The sequence below is a fragment of the Puma concolor genome, chromosome B1 (genome assembly GCF_028749965.1).
Source record: "Puma concolor isolate L17-30 chromosome B1, mPumCon1.1.hap2, whole genome shotgun sequence".
Lineage (NCBI taxonomy): Eukaryota > Metazoa > Chordata > Mammalia > Carnivora > Felidae > Puma > Puma concolor.
This window is the reverse complement of record NC_141670.1, coordinates 29,047,089-29,060,272: the sequence shown is the minus strand read 5'-3', so window position 1 is coordinate 29,060,272 and position 13,184 is coordinate 29,047,089. Positions and strand designations below refer to the sequence as shown.

The following is a 13,184-nucleotide window of genomic DNA, read 5'->3' as shown; positions in this document are numbered from 1 at the left end:
TAAAAAGTAAATAAACAATGACACATCCATAATACAGAATAGCAAGTTCATAAAAAAATACAATAGAACTACTGACAAGTTCTATTAACATACGTAAAGTCAAACAGGAAAAACTAAGTATAAGTAGTAGTTACCATTTAAATTTTAAAATACAAAATGAGGGGTGCCTGGGTGGCTCAGTCGGTTAGGTGTCAGACTTTGGCTCAGGACATGATCTCACAGTTCATGAGTTTGAGCCCTGCATCAGGTTCTGTGCTGACAGCTCAGAGACTGGAACCTGCTTTGGATTCTGTGTCTCCCTCACTCTCTCTACCCCTTCCCCACCTCCCCTCTCAAAAATAAACAAACATTAAAAAAACTTATAAAAATAAAAATGAAATTCTATTTAAAATTTAAAATACAAAATGTAAATGCAAAGAACAATCCAGAAGGATATGTATCAGTTAACAGGGATCCCTATAGGGAAAAAAATGGAATTGAGGTCAGGTATGTGAAGGGAGATTTTTAAGATTCTATAATTTGTTTCTCAGCAACCATATTTCTCTCTCCCACCCTCCCTCTTATCTACCTCCTTCTTTCAATCTGAGAGTAATATGAGCCTCTGTAAATAATGAAATCAATAGTGACTTATATTTTTCCAACTTGGGATGCTGAGGATAAACAAATTCTCATGGTTTTAATAAAATCATGAATGAGAGGAGCAAAAATAGGCTGATTACCTTAACACTAGAAAGAAGGAAGTAACAAACCCATTTCGCCCTCCCCTCCCCCCCCTCCAACGTTAACAGCAAAGTTTTTTCGATGAGAATAACCTCATCGCCAGTACCAGGAATGAAACCCAATTGTTTTAAGATCAGTGGGGAAATTCTATTCCCCCTACCATATAACCAATTCAGGGGCAGGAACTAAAGCCTAGGTCTCAGTTCTCTGGTCTCCATCCTTTGTCCATAACTGTCAAATGCAAAATGGTCCTGAGGATTCTCTTTACAATGTATAAGATGGGATACTTTTGCTCCAGCTAGTTTGACTTGGGTTTTTCATTAGTTGCAATGATAACATCCCTGTTGATGGGATGGAATAAATAAAATCTAATACTACTTCTTGAACTGATTTTTTAAAGACTATACAGAATTCCATTTTCTTTATCATAATTTGTTTAACTATTCCCTATTGATGACAGTTTACATACAAGTTTTATCACAAATCATGGTCAGTGAACACCCTTATGTGTATCTTTAGGCATTCATATTATTACTTCTATAGGATGGATTCCTAGACATGAAATTGCTAAGTCATGGAATACTCCTACCTCTCTGCCTGCTTTCCACCAATAAATTATTCACAACCCTGAGAGAGAAGACAAGGCAAAGAAGACTACACAGAAAGCCAGGAAAAATTCCTACAGAAGCCTTTGGTGAAAGACTTCAAATTAACAACTAAGAAAAGATGCCATCCATCACCTGCCACTCTTATAAGAACACTTTGGTCAAAGAACAGAAGTCCATGAAGGCGTTGTGGGTTGACTATGAGTTGCAATATATCCATATGTAACTCAATATCTAACTTTTCAGTGTTGGGTATAGAACAAGTTGGTGATATTTGAGTTGCATGTTAATGGACCATCACCCATCACCATCAGTATTATAATCATTTATATCTACATCCTACCTCTTTTCCTCTCTACTTGTCCAAGGGCTTACAACGTTTGATGCAAAATTTCCAAAGACAGTGCCTCTCAGTTTTCTGAGTAGGTCTCCAATTGTCTTGCCTACACCCTGCTCTGCTCATTTGTTCCCAGAGGGATGCCATGTCATTACCAATGACTGAATCCTTCCATAATCTCAATTCTAAGCATCTCATTCTCTAATCAACATCTCCTATTTTCCAAGTTCATTCCCTTTAGAAATTCAATTCAAAAAATCCTTTGATCCAAGTAGGACCTATAATCCAATGGTCCTACTTTTCCACTCTCCTCACCACCAGGTAGTCCTTACTTCCTCCTTGAGCAGTTTAAATTGCAAAATTATAACCACTTACTTTCATACTCCCTTAATTTCATTGTGCATCTTTGGCTTCATTATTCTCTCCTGTTAAAACTCTCACCCTGCCTGAAGAAAACAAATTCTCTGCCTACTCTATGCCTGTACCTATGCAGCTAACTGAATGCAGCAGGTGAAAAACCCAACCATGCTGACTGGTCTCACCTTAAATTTATGACCACCAAATGTCTTCCTAGCAATTCTACAACTTTTCACTTATCTATTTCCTATCCTCTCCTTCTAAGATAACTATTTCAGGGGCACCTGGGTGGCTCAGTTGGTTGAGTGTCTAACTTTGGCTCAGGTCATGATCTCATGGTTCAAGGGTTCAAGCCCTGTGTCAGGCTCTGTGCTGACAGCTTGGAGCCTGGAGCCTGCTTCAGATTCTGCCTCCGTCTCTCTCTGCCCCTTCTCACCTCACGCTGTCTCTCTTTCTCTCTCTCTCAAAAATAAATAAATATTCAAAAAAAATTTTTTAAATAACTATTTCATATCATTTCCTCTCTGCTTAAACCTATCATATATCCTCCCCCATCCTCACTTTCAGCTGACCACCTTACTTCAGATTTCACTGAAAATAAAAACAATTAAAAAAGAACTTCCATATGGCCTTACTCTGAAATGTATTCACATAATTGTATCTATGCCCATATACTCTGCCATGATGGCTAGTTTTATTGTGTCAACTTGAATGGGCCACACTGAGCCAAGATATTTAGTTAAAATTATTCTAGGCATGTCTGTCAGGGTGTTTCTAGATGAAGTTAACATTTACTTTTTTTTTTTTAATGTTTATTCATTTTTGAGAGACAGAGACAGAGACAGAGACAAAGCACCAGTGGGGGAGGGGCAGAGAGAGAGAGAGAGACACACACAGAATACAAAGCAGGCTCCAGGCTCTGAGCCGTCAGCACAGAGCCCCACATGAGGCTCGAGCCCACTGACCGTGAGATCATGACCTGAGCTGAAGTCTGATGCTTACTGATTGAGCCACCCAGGCGCCCCAACATTTCAATCAGTAGATGGAATACAACAGATTGCTCTCCCTGATGTGGGTGAGCTTCAAATCTGCTGAAGGCCTAAATGGAACAAAAAGGTTGAGTACGAAAAAATTCACTCTCTCTGCTTGACTGCAGTCAAGCTAGGTCATTAGTCTTCTCCTGCCTTTAAACTCAGACTTGGAATGAAACATATACCATCAGCTCTCCTGGTTCTCAGACCTTCAGACTTGGACTAGAACTGTACCTTCAGCTCTCCTATGTCTCCAGCTTGCCAACTGCAGATTACATATAGATGTAGATGCATACATGTATATAGGTGGTGTATATATATAGTATCTGTATACATATGCATATAATAAAATCTATAATAACATATAATGTATGCAATCATATATATATGTATATATATTATAGTATACATCTCTCACGATAAGGAATTGGGAACTTGCCCATGCTACTAAGGAGGCGGAGAAATCTACATATACACATTGACATCAATATTGACATAGGTACCAGGATAGACACACATATATGCACACACATACATATATATGTATATAGAAACAGAATATATATATATATATATGTATAGATAGATACATATATATTTATATATCTCCTGTGAGCTATCTGTGTGCCTAAATCCAGCCCCTCCATATGTGTACTAGATTCCATACTCTCTCATCTACTCACGGGCACTTTTCACCTCTCTCCCAAATCACCTCTCTACTAGTCTACCAGAAAAGTCCCAAAGTCCTATCAGTATATACACATACTGCAATTTCTTCCATCTTAAAAACACAAACTTGACTCTGGGCTAACTGCTCCATTCTTTTTCTCCCCTTTATAGAAAAACTACTCAAAAGAGTCATCTACACTAGTGTCTCAATTTCTATTCCTTCCATTGTCTTTTAAACTCACTGTATCACTCCACCCCACCAAAAGGGCTCATATTAAGTTTACCAAAGACTTTCATGTTGCCAAATCCTACAGTCAATTCTCAGTCCTCATCTGGCTCAATACACCAGCCACATATAACACAATTAGTCATATCCACCTTCTTTTTTTTTTTTTTTTTTTTTTTTTTTTTTTTTTTTTGAGAAGTTTGCTTGCTTGCTTGTGTATTTTGAGAGTGAGATGGAGTACAAGCAGGGTAAGGGCAGAGAGAGAGAGGGAGAAAGAGAGAAATCCAAGCAGGCTCCACAGCATTAGCACAGAGCCCAATGCGGGGCTCGAGCTCATAAACCATGAGATAATGACCTGAGCAGAAATCAACAGTTGGACACTTAACCGACTGAGCCTCCCAGGCACCCCCCACATCATCCTTCTTCAAACACTTTATTAAGCATCTGTGACAATTATTCTCCACCTGTATCAGTAAGAATCCTTCTCAGTACCTTTGCTAGTCCTTCCTTAACTCCCCAATCTCTAAACCTCACAGCATTCTAGATTCAGGTCATAGACCTTTTCATTCTCTTCTCTACATTCACTCCCTTGAAGATAACAGTCTGATGGCTTTAAAATTATCTATAGCACACTAACAACTTCCAAACTTATATAAACCACCTAGACCACTCCTATGAACTTCAATCTTGTATGTCCAATTATTTACTAAACACTTGAGTATCTAATGGGCAAATCAGAGTGGGTATGTATAAAAGTCTCCCCAAACTACTCCTTCTATAAATTACAGTTTTCAGTAAATGCACCTCCATCCTTCTTCTGATTGCTCAGGCCAAAAACCTTAGTTATCCTTGACTCTTCTCCTTTCACACTTCACATCCAATCTAGCAGCAAAAATTTTACCTTCAAAATAAAGCTGAAATCCACCTTCTCTCACCACCTTCATAGCTAAAATCCTGGTTCAAGCCACATTACCTCTTATCTCCTTGTCTCTACAATCTATTCCCAAAACAGTGGCCAAAGTGATTCTGTTAAAAGATAATTCAATTTAAAGAATAATACACCATAACCAAGTGAGATTTATCACAGGAATGCAAGGGTGGTTCAACATAAGAAAATGAATCAGTGCAAATGTATCACTTCAATAGAATGAAAGAAAAATACCACATAATCATCTCAGTTGACACACACACACACACACACACACACACACACACACGTAACATCTGAAAAATCCACCACTCTTTCATGATAAAAAAAGACTCAAAAAACTAATAATGAAAGGAACTTCCTCAATATGTTAAAAGGCATTTATCAAAAATCCAAAGCAGGGCACCTGGGTGGCTCAGTCAGTTAAGTGTCCAACTCTTGGTTTTGGCTAAGGGCATGATCTCAGGGTTCGTGAGTTTGAGCCTGCTTGGTATTCTTTCTCTCCCTCTCCCTCTGCTCCACCCCCCGAAATAAATAAATACACTTAAAAAAATTCATAGCTAATATATTCAGTGGTGAAAAGATTGACAGTGTGGAGCTTACCTGGAATTCTCTCTTTCCCTCTCTCTCTGCCCCTCCCCCACTCAATCTCTCTCAAAATAAATAAACTTTAAAAAAATTTAAAAAAAAAAAAGGACAAGGCAGGGATATTCACTTTCACCACTACTATTCAACACTGTTTGGGAAATTCTGGCCAGAGAAATTACACATAAAGAAATAATAATGATAAACATTCAAATTGGAAATGAAAAATTAAAACTATCTCTATTCACAGATGACATGATCCTACATACAAAAATCCCAAAGAATCCACAAGAAATCCACTAGATCTAATAAGAAAAGTCAGCAAAGTTGTAGGATACAAGATCAATACACAAAAAGTCGGCTGTGTTTTACACACTAGCAATGAACAATCTGAAAAAAAATTATGAAAGTAATTTCATTTATAATAGCAGCTAAAAGAATAAAATAAAATACCTAATAGTAAATTTATCCAAGAAGGTGAAAAACTTGAATACTTCCAAAACACTGCTGAAAAAGATTTTAAAGATACCAATTAATGGAAAGACATCCATGTTCATGGACAGAAATGCTTAACATTGATTGATAAGGTGCCAATGCTACCCAAAGCTAACTACAGCTTCAATGTAATATCTATCAAGACTCCTACAGCCTTTTTTCCAGAAATGAAAAAGCCAATCCTCAAATTCTTATGGAATTCCAAGGGCCTTGAAGAGCCATAACAGTCTTCAAAAAGAATAAAGTTGGAGACTCACACTTTCCAGTTTCAAAACATACTACAAAACTACAGTGACCAAAACAGTGTTGTACTGGCATAAGAATAAACATATAGATCAGTGGAACAGAATTGAGCTTCCAGAAATTAATTCTTACATTTATGGCCAACTGATTTTTGACAAGGATGCCAAGTCCATTCGGTGAAAAAAGAAGTTCTTCAACAGATGATATTGAGACAGTTGGATTTCCACCTGCAAAAACAATGAACTTGGACCTCTACCTCACACCATATACAAAAATTAACTCAAAATATATTGATTCAAATATAAGAGCTACTAAGACTATAAAAAACTCTTAGAAGAAAACATAGAAGTGAATCTTCATGACTTTGGACTTGGGAACAAATTCTTAAACATGACAACAAGAGCACAAGCAACAAAAGAAAAAATAGATATACTGAACTTTACCAAAATTTAAAACTTTTATGAATAAAAGAACATTATCCAAAAGTGTAAAGACAATCCACAGAATGGGAGAAAATATCTGCAAATCATATTTCTGGTAAGTGTTTAATAAAGAGAATATACTATGAAGATTTCATACAATGCAATAACAAAAAGATAAACAACTCAATTTAAAAATGGGCAAAGGGACTGTCATCACCCCTCATCCCAGCCTTCCTCTGTCCTACTCACCTCCCCTTTTCTCCTCATCTTTCCCCTTTCTTCCCAGCACCTTCACCCTTGGGGCTGGAAGGACTGCTCTTGGACACACGAGAGGTGTAAATGAGGCAGGAGAGGGAGGTGCTGGGCTTCTGGACAGACAAGGACTCCCTATCTCCACCCAGAGCCACCTTATCATGCTGCCCGAAGTGGGGACTGAAGCCCTGAGACTGGCTCAGTCGCATGGGGAACAGGGGCAGATGCCAGAAAACATGCAAGCGTCTCAGTTTAAAATGCTGAATTATTCCTATGATGAAGATCAAGAAGAGCTCTGTCCAGTGTGTGGCAATAAAGTGTTTGGGTACCGTTATGGGCTCCTCACCTGTGAAAGCTGCAAAGGGTTTTTCAAGCACAGTCCAAAATAATAAAAGGTACACATGTATAGAACACCAGAACTGCCAAATTGATAAAACACAGAGAAAGAGAAAGCGTTGTTCTTACTGTCAATTTAAAAAACGTCTCTGTGTTGGAATGAAGCTAGAAGCAGTAAAGGGCCAACCAAATGCACAGGGGAAGGAATAAATCTGGGCCAATGTACAAGACAGATGGGTCTCTAAAACAGAAAAAAGCCTTCATCCGAGCCAGTGGACTTAAGCTAGAAGCCATGTCTCCCGTGATCCAAGCAATGCCCTCTGAGCTCAGAATCTCTTCTGCAATCCAGAACATGCATTTTACCTCCAAAGGCCTCCAAAGGCCTTGCCTCCTACAGACTATGACAGAAGTCCCTTTGCAACATCCTCCATTAGCATGACAATGCTACCTCATTGCAGCCCGCAAGGTTACCAAACATACTTCAGTCCCCTAGCCAGGCCATCAAGTCTGAGTACCCAGACCCTGACACCAGCTCACGGGAGTCAATAACGGGTTATATTCCTCCATGGACAGTTACCAGACAAGCTCCCCAGCAAGCATCCCACATCTGATACTGCAACTCGTGAAGTGTGAACCAGATGAGCCTCAAGTCCAGGCCAAAGTCATGGCCTATTTGCAGCAAGAGCAAGCTAACTAAAGCAAGCACAAAAAGCTGAGCACGTTTGGGTTTATGTGCAAAATGGCTGATCAAACCCTCTTCTCCACCGTTGAGTGGGCCAGAAGTAGTAACTTCTTCAGCGAACTTAAGATATGTGACCAGCTTTTACGACTCTCCCTTTCAAGAGAGACCTAACTCTGTTCCTAATTAAAACATTCTTAGTGCTGAAAATACACTTTCCTTAACTTTTCTTCTTTACATGATTTACAGAGTTAGAAAAATCTTATAACCTTGACATCAGGACTATCACAGCTTTTATTATATGGATTCATAGGTTGGGGGAGAGGGGAATAGCATTTCATGTAAACTATAGTAAATTTGGCTGGTTTTTTTTTTTTTTTTTCTGAATAGTAGAATGTCTTTACTTATTTCCTTTAATTCAGATAGCTTATGGCTAGAAAATTTAAGTCTATGTGAACCAGCAACCTAGGGAACTTCTTAAAAACTACCAAATAAAAAGTTATAATAGTGCCAACTTAAAAGAAAAAATACCAACATTTACTTGTATTTAAACCCTGAAGAGTGAAAATGATACCACTGGTTACTAGTATCAAATAGGTCTTTATTACCTGTTTACTTTGACATTTGGTTGGTAAAGCTTTTGTTTTTGGAGCAGATTCCAACAGGATGTTTACGGTCATTGGATGGGGCTTAGGCAAATGGTGAGTGCTAGTCTACTTGGCTGGGGGTTTAGTTCTAAATATCTATGTCTATTGTTGATTTTAATAGATTGGTACATTGTAAACACAGTTCTTGTTTGTATAAGTATCTCTGTTTAACTACATAATTATTTTATTTCCTGAAACTTAATACTGAATTAATCTGGGAAAGTGAAACAGAAGTTTGGAAACTGAAAGTCACTATCAAAGCACATTTGGTAGTCAGTGGTTTCATTCTCTGTTTTAAGAACAAAGTGAATCCTGGATTTGATTCCTCAGTGTATCTGTTACAAAATCAATTTCTCCCTTTTCCAGTCATAGGGGTAGATGTGGCTACAAAATACTGTAGCTTCTGATCACCTAGGACTTTTGGAGGAAATTTAAAACTCTTTGAGAGAAAGACAATACAAAGCAGACTTTGAATATAAAGGGTGACTGTTAAAAACCGTGCAGAGGGATCAGGGAATATGGAAGCTGTGTGCAAATGGAAAATAGTGCTTTTCACAGCAGTCGTCATTAAGCACTGTGACTTGTACAGGGAAACAAAAAAGTTACCTGAACGGATCCAACTAAGTTGATAGAATACAACCACCATGCTGTTAAGACTATTAACATATCCAGCTCTTTACTCTCTTGTCCTTTATCGTCCCATTTAAAGATGGCTGAAGGTGGAAATAGATACTAGGCTGCAGAGGACAAGCCGAATGCATTGATTTAGCACAGTGAGGCCAGATATTTCCTGAGTATGCAATCACTTTGTGATAAAGTGTTTTCCACTAAAAACAAAAACAAATAGGGGCACCTGGGTGGCTCAGTCAGTTACCTCTTGATTTCAGCTCAGATCATGACCTCACAGTTCATGAGTTCAAGCTCTATATCAGGCTCCACGCTGACAGTGAGGAGCCTGCTTGGGATTCTCTCTCTCTCCCTCCCTCCCTCTCTGCCCCTCCGCAACTTACACTCTGTCTCTCTCTCAAAAATAAATAAACATTAAAAAATTTTTCAGTAAATAAACTTTAAAAAAATAAAAATGGGCAAAAACTTGAACAGACATTGCTCCAAAGAAGATATACCAAATAGCCAATAAGCACATGAAAAAAATGCTCAACATCATTAGTCACTAAGGAAATGCAAATCAAAACCACAATAAGATATCACTTCACTTCATCACCTAGGAATAAGAATTATATGAAAGAGGAAGAAAATTATTTGGAGAAGATATGGAGAAACTAGAAGTCTTACCACATCTCTGGTGAAATGTAAAACAGTGCTGCCAATGTGATTAGCTCCTCAACGACTGAAACAGAATTATCATATGATCCAGCAAGTCCACTCCTAGATATATACCCAAAAGAATTGGAAACAGGAACTCGAGCAGATATTTGTAAGCCAGTGTTCACTGCAGCATTATTCACAATAGCCAAAAGTGGTAAAAAAAAACAAAAAAAAACAAAAAAAAACAAAAAAAAACCAAGTGTCCATCAACAGATGAACATAAAACGGAATATAAACACACAATGAAATATTACTCCGCCATAAGTTCTTTTTTATTTTTTTAACTTTTTTATTTTTTTTATGTTTGTTTATTTTTGAGACAGAGAGAAACAGAGCATGAGTTGGGGAGGGGCAGAGAGAAAAGGAGGCACAGAATCTAAAGCAGACTCCAGGCTCTGAGCTGCCAGCACAGAGTCCAACACGGGGCTCGAACCCATGAACCGTGAGATCATGACCTGAGCCAAAGTCGGACGCTTAACCAACTGAGCCATCCAGGCGCCCCTAACGTTTATCTTTGAGAGAAACAGAATGTGAGCGGAGAAGGGGTAGAGAGAGAGAGACAGAATCCAAAGCAGGCTCCAGGCTCTGAGCTGTCAGCACAGAGCCCAACACGGGGCTCAAACTCACGAACCATAGGAGAGTGACTTGAACTGAAGTTGGACGCTTAACCAACTAAGCCACCCAGGTGTGCCAAAAGAAATTAAGTTCTGATACACGGTACAACATGAATGAACCCTGAAAACATTATGCTGAATGAAATAAGCCAGATGCAAAAGCACAAATATTTTTTTAAAAAATTAAAATTAAAAAGTGTTTAAGAACTCAAATATTATATGATTCCAGAATGAGCAAATTCATAGAGAGAGATATTAGAGGTTACCAGGGGCTAGGCAGAAAGGGCAATGGGGAATTATTGAATAATTAACCAGTTAGAACTTGGGGTGAAAAAATTTTAAAAATAGTGGTGATGGGGGCACCTGGGTGGCTCAGTTAGTTAAGCACCAGACCTCAGCTCAGGTCATGATCTCTGGGTTTGTGCATTCGAGCCCTGTGCCAGGCTCTGCTCAGAGCCTGGAGGCCTGCTTCAGATTCAGTGTCTCCCTCTTCCTCAGCCCCTCCCCAACTTGTGCTCTCTCTCCTTTCAAAAAAATGAGTAAACATTTAAAAAAAAATTTTTTTAAATAGTGGTGATGGCTGTGCAACATAGTGAGTGTAATTAATGTCAATGAGCTGTCCACTTAAAAACTGTTACAGTGGCACATTTTGTTACATATATTTTACCAGTGTTTTCTATTTTTTTTAATGTTTTATTTATTTTTTGATAGAGAGCACAAGCAGGGGAGAGGCAGAGAGAGAGGGGGGACAGAGGATCCAAAGTAGGCTCTGCGCTGACAGGCTGTTGGGGTTCAAACCCATAAACTGTGAGATCATGACCTGAGCCAAAGTCGGAGGCTCAACTGACTGAGCTAGGCAGGTGCCCCTTACCAGTTTTTTGTTTTTTTTTTTTTTAAAGATCATTCAGATGATGATGTTTCCCTGACAAAACTCTCCAATAGCTTCCCACTTCCCTCAGAATGAAAACCCAAATTTTCAAAATACCCTATGAAGTCCTACACTATCTGTCCTCAGCTCTTTCCCGTCTGACTTCACCTCCTCCAACTTCTCCCTTACTATCTCATTGTGCTTTAACTTACTGGCCTCCTAGACTGCTCTTTGAACACGCCAAACAGGCTTCCTCAGGGCCTTTGCACTTCCCGCCCCACCCCAGCCACAGAACCAGCTTTCCTTCAGCTCTTTATTCAAAACTTACTGTTAAAGGATTTAAACTCAAGAAATCCAACTTAATTTGCTAAATTACACGTAATAGGTTATTGCCCTCGACTTTGTTATGAAAATATGGAGTGGCTCCATTTCTGCAGCAGTAAAGGCTGGATCCGAAGGGTACAATCCCAAGGGCCCAAGACAGGCAACCGGTGGCACAAGCTGAAGGTGGGAGGGAATGGGAAAGCTCACTTTTTGGCTGACAGAAGCCCTGGGAAGGCCTGCGGCATGTGGGGGCCCTTTTCCGGCATGCTCCGGAGGTGGGAAGGGGCAGGAGGTCGCGGGTTTTAAGGCACCTCCTACACACTGCCCAGCGGCCTGCTCTTCGGGACTGAGCACGCACCCCCAATGTCTGGGAAGGCTAGAATGATACCCCAGGGTCTGGAGCTGGCTGAAACAGGGGTAGGGAAGTCACGTTACCCTGAGAAGAGCCAGTTCAACGGGTCTCCTCCTTCAGCTGGACGAATTGTGAAGCGCCACAACAGCAGGGCCTGGAAGCCAGGCATCCAGGCCGGACACCAACTCAACAGATCTTATTCCCGCGCTGCAGAGCGCACGCCTTGGCGTCAGGGCGCCCACGGCACATTATCAGCTGGGGTAGACCTATCTTCTCCACCCCTCCCTCCGAGGTCCGCCCCGCCCCCGTCCTCCATTCGTGGTGCGCGGCAGCCCTCCCATCAAGCCCAGCGGGCCAGGCGGCGCGCATGCGCAAGGACTCTCGCTACCGCTGAGCATTCCGGGAAATGTAGTCCCTGTGCGGATGCCGCTGGGCCGCCAGAGTCCTGCATCCCGGAGGAACGTGGAGAAGTCACAACAGTCTCGCCACCTCCGTCCTCGTTACCATCTTCGCACCTGTCCAGTCACCTCGCACTCATAGTCCATCTCCGCGCGCCGGGCTTCGGTCAGGGCGCGCCCCGAGGAAGAGCGCGAGACCTTCTCTTCCCTTCAGCGGGCTGTGCTGGAGGAGGCGGGGTCCACGGCCCGCCCCCCGCCGCCACCCCCCCCTCCCCTCCCGGCGGGTATCGGGCCGGTGCCCGAAGAGAGGCGGCGGCCCCCGCAGCGGCCGCAGGAGGGGCGGCGGCGGCGGCGGGCGCCGCAGGCGATGCCCCTGCCCGGCTGCTCCGGCGGGGGACGGTGCGAGCGGCGGCGGCGGCGGGGGAGTTGGCGGGGGGCAGCGGCTGCGGCGGCTGCAGCAGAGGGGCCGAGAGCTGGCGGCGGCGGCGGTCGTGAAGGGCATCGGTAGCGGCGGTGATGGCAGTGTCGATGTGAGTGTTTACTGGCTGGGGACCCCGGGGCTGCCGAGCCTGAGGCCGGCGGCCCGGCGGCGAGCGGGAGGCCGGGGCGGCGGAGGGATGCTGTGTGCGCGGTGCGGAGCCGGGAGACGCCGCCTGTCGCCGCCGACGGTCGGGCAGAGGCGGGAGCCGGGCGCTGCGGCGGCGGGCGCCGTGCACCGCGGCCCGGTGTGGGGGTCCCGGGCGGAGGCGGGGGCAGCGCAGGCCGAGGGG

At 42.1% G+C, this 13,184-nt stretch overlaps 2 protein-coding genes and 1 pseudogene across 7 annotated transcripts in view; 2 read left to right on the top strand and 1 right to left on the bottom strand.

Moving 5' to 3' along the window:
• The window catches only part of WRN (WRN RecQ like helicase), a 151,080-nt gene extending 138,753 nt beyond the window's left edge, over positions 1-12,327 (bottom strand). For 2 of the 4 annotated variants that reach the window (XM_086703370.1, XM_086703371.1), the window contains exon 1: positions 12,100-12,327. The gene's annotated coding sequence lies outside the window, so the exon portion shown is untranslated. The remainder of the gene's footprint in view (positions 1-12,099) is intronic. The other 2 variants (XM_086703373.1, XM_086703372.1) reach the window with 1 other exon arrangement.
• On the top strand, positions 7,032-8,059 carry LOC112869857 (nuclear receptor subfamily 5 group A member 2 pseudogene; annotated as a pseudogene).
• Positions 12,328-12,418: 91 nt separating the features above from the next.
• PURG (purine rich element binding protein G) overlaps positions 12,419-13,184 on the top strand; it is a 36,954-nt gene continuing 36,188 nt past the window's right edge. For 2 of the 3 annotated variants that reach the window (XM_086703379.1, XM_086703377.1), the window contains exon 1: positions 12,419-12,944. The gene's annotated coding sequence lies outside the window, so the exon portion shown is untranslated. The remainder of the gene's footprint in view (positions 12,945-13,184) is intronic. The other variant, XM_086703378.1, reaches the window with a different exon arrangement.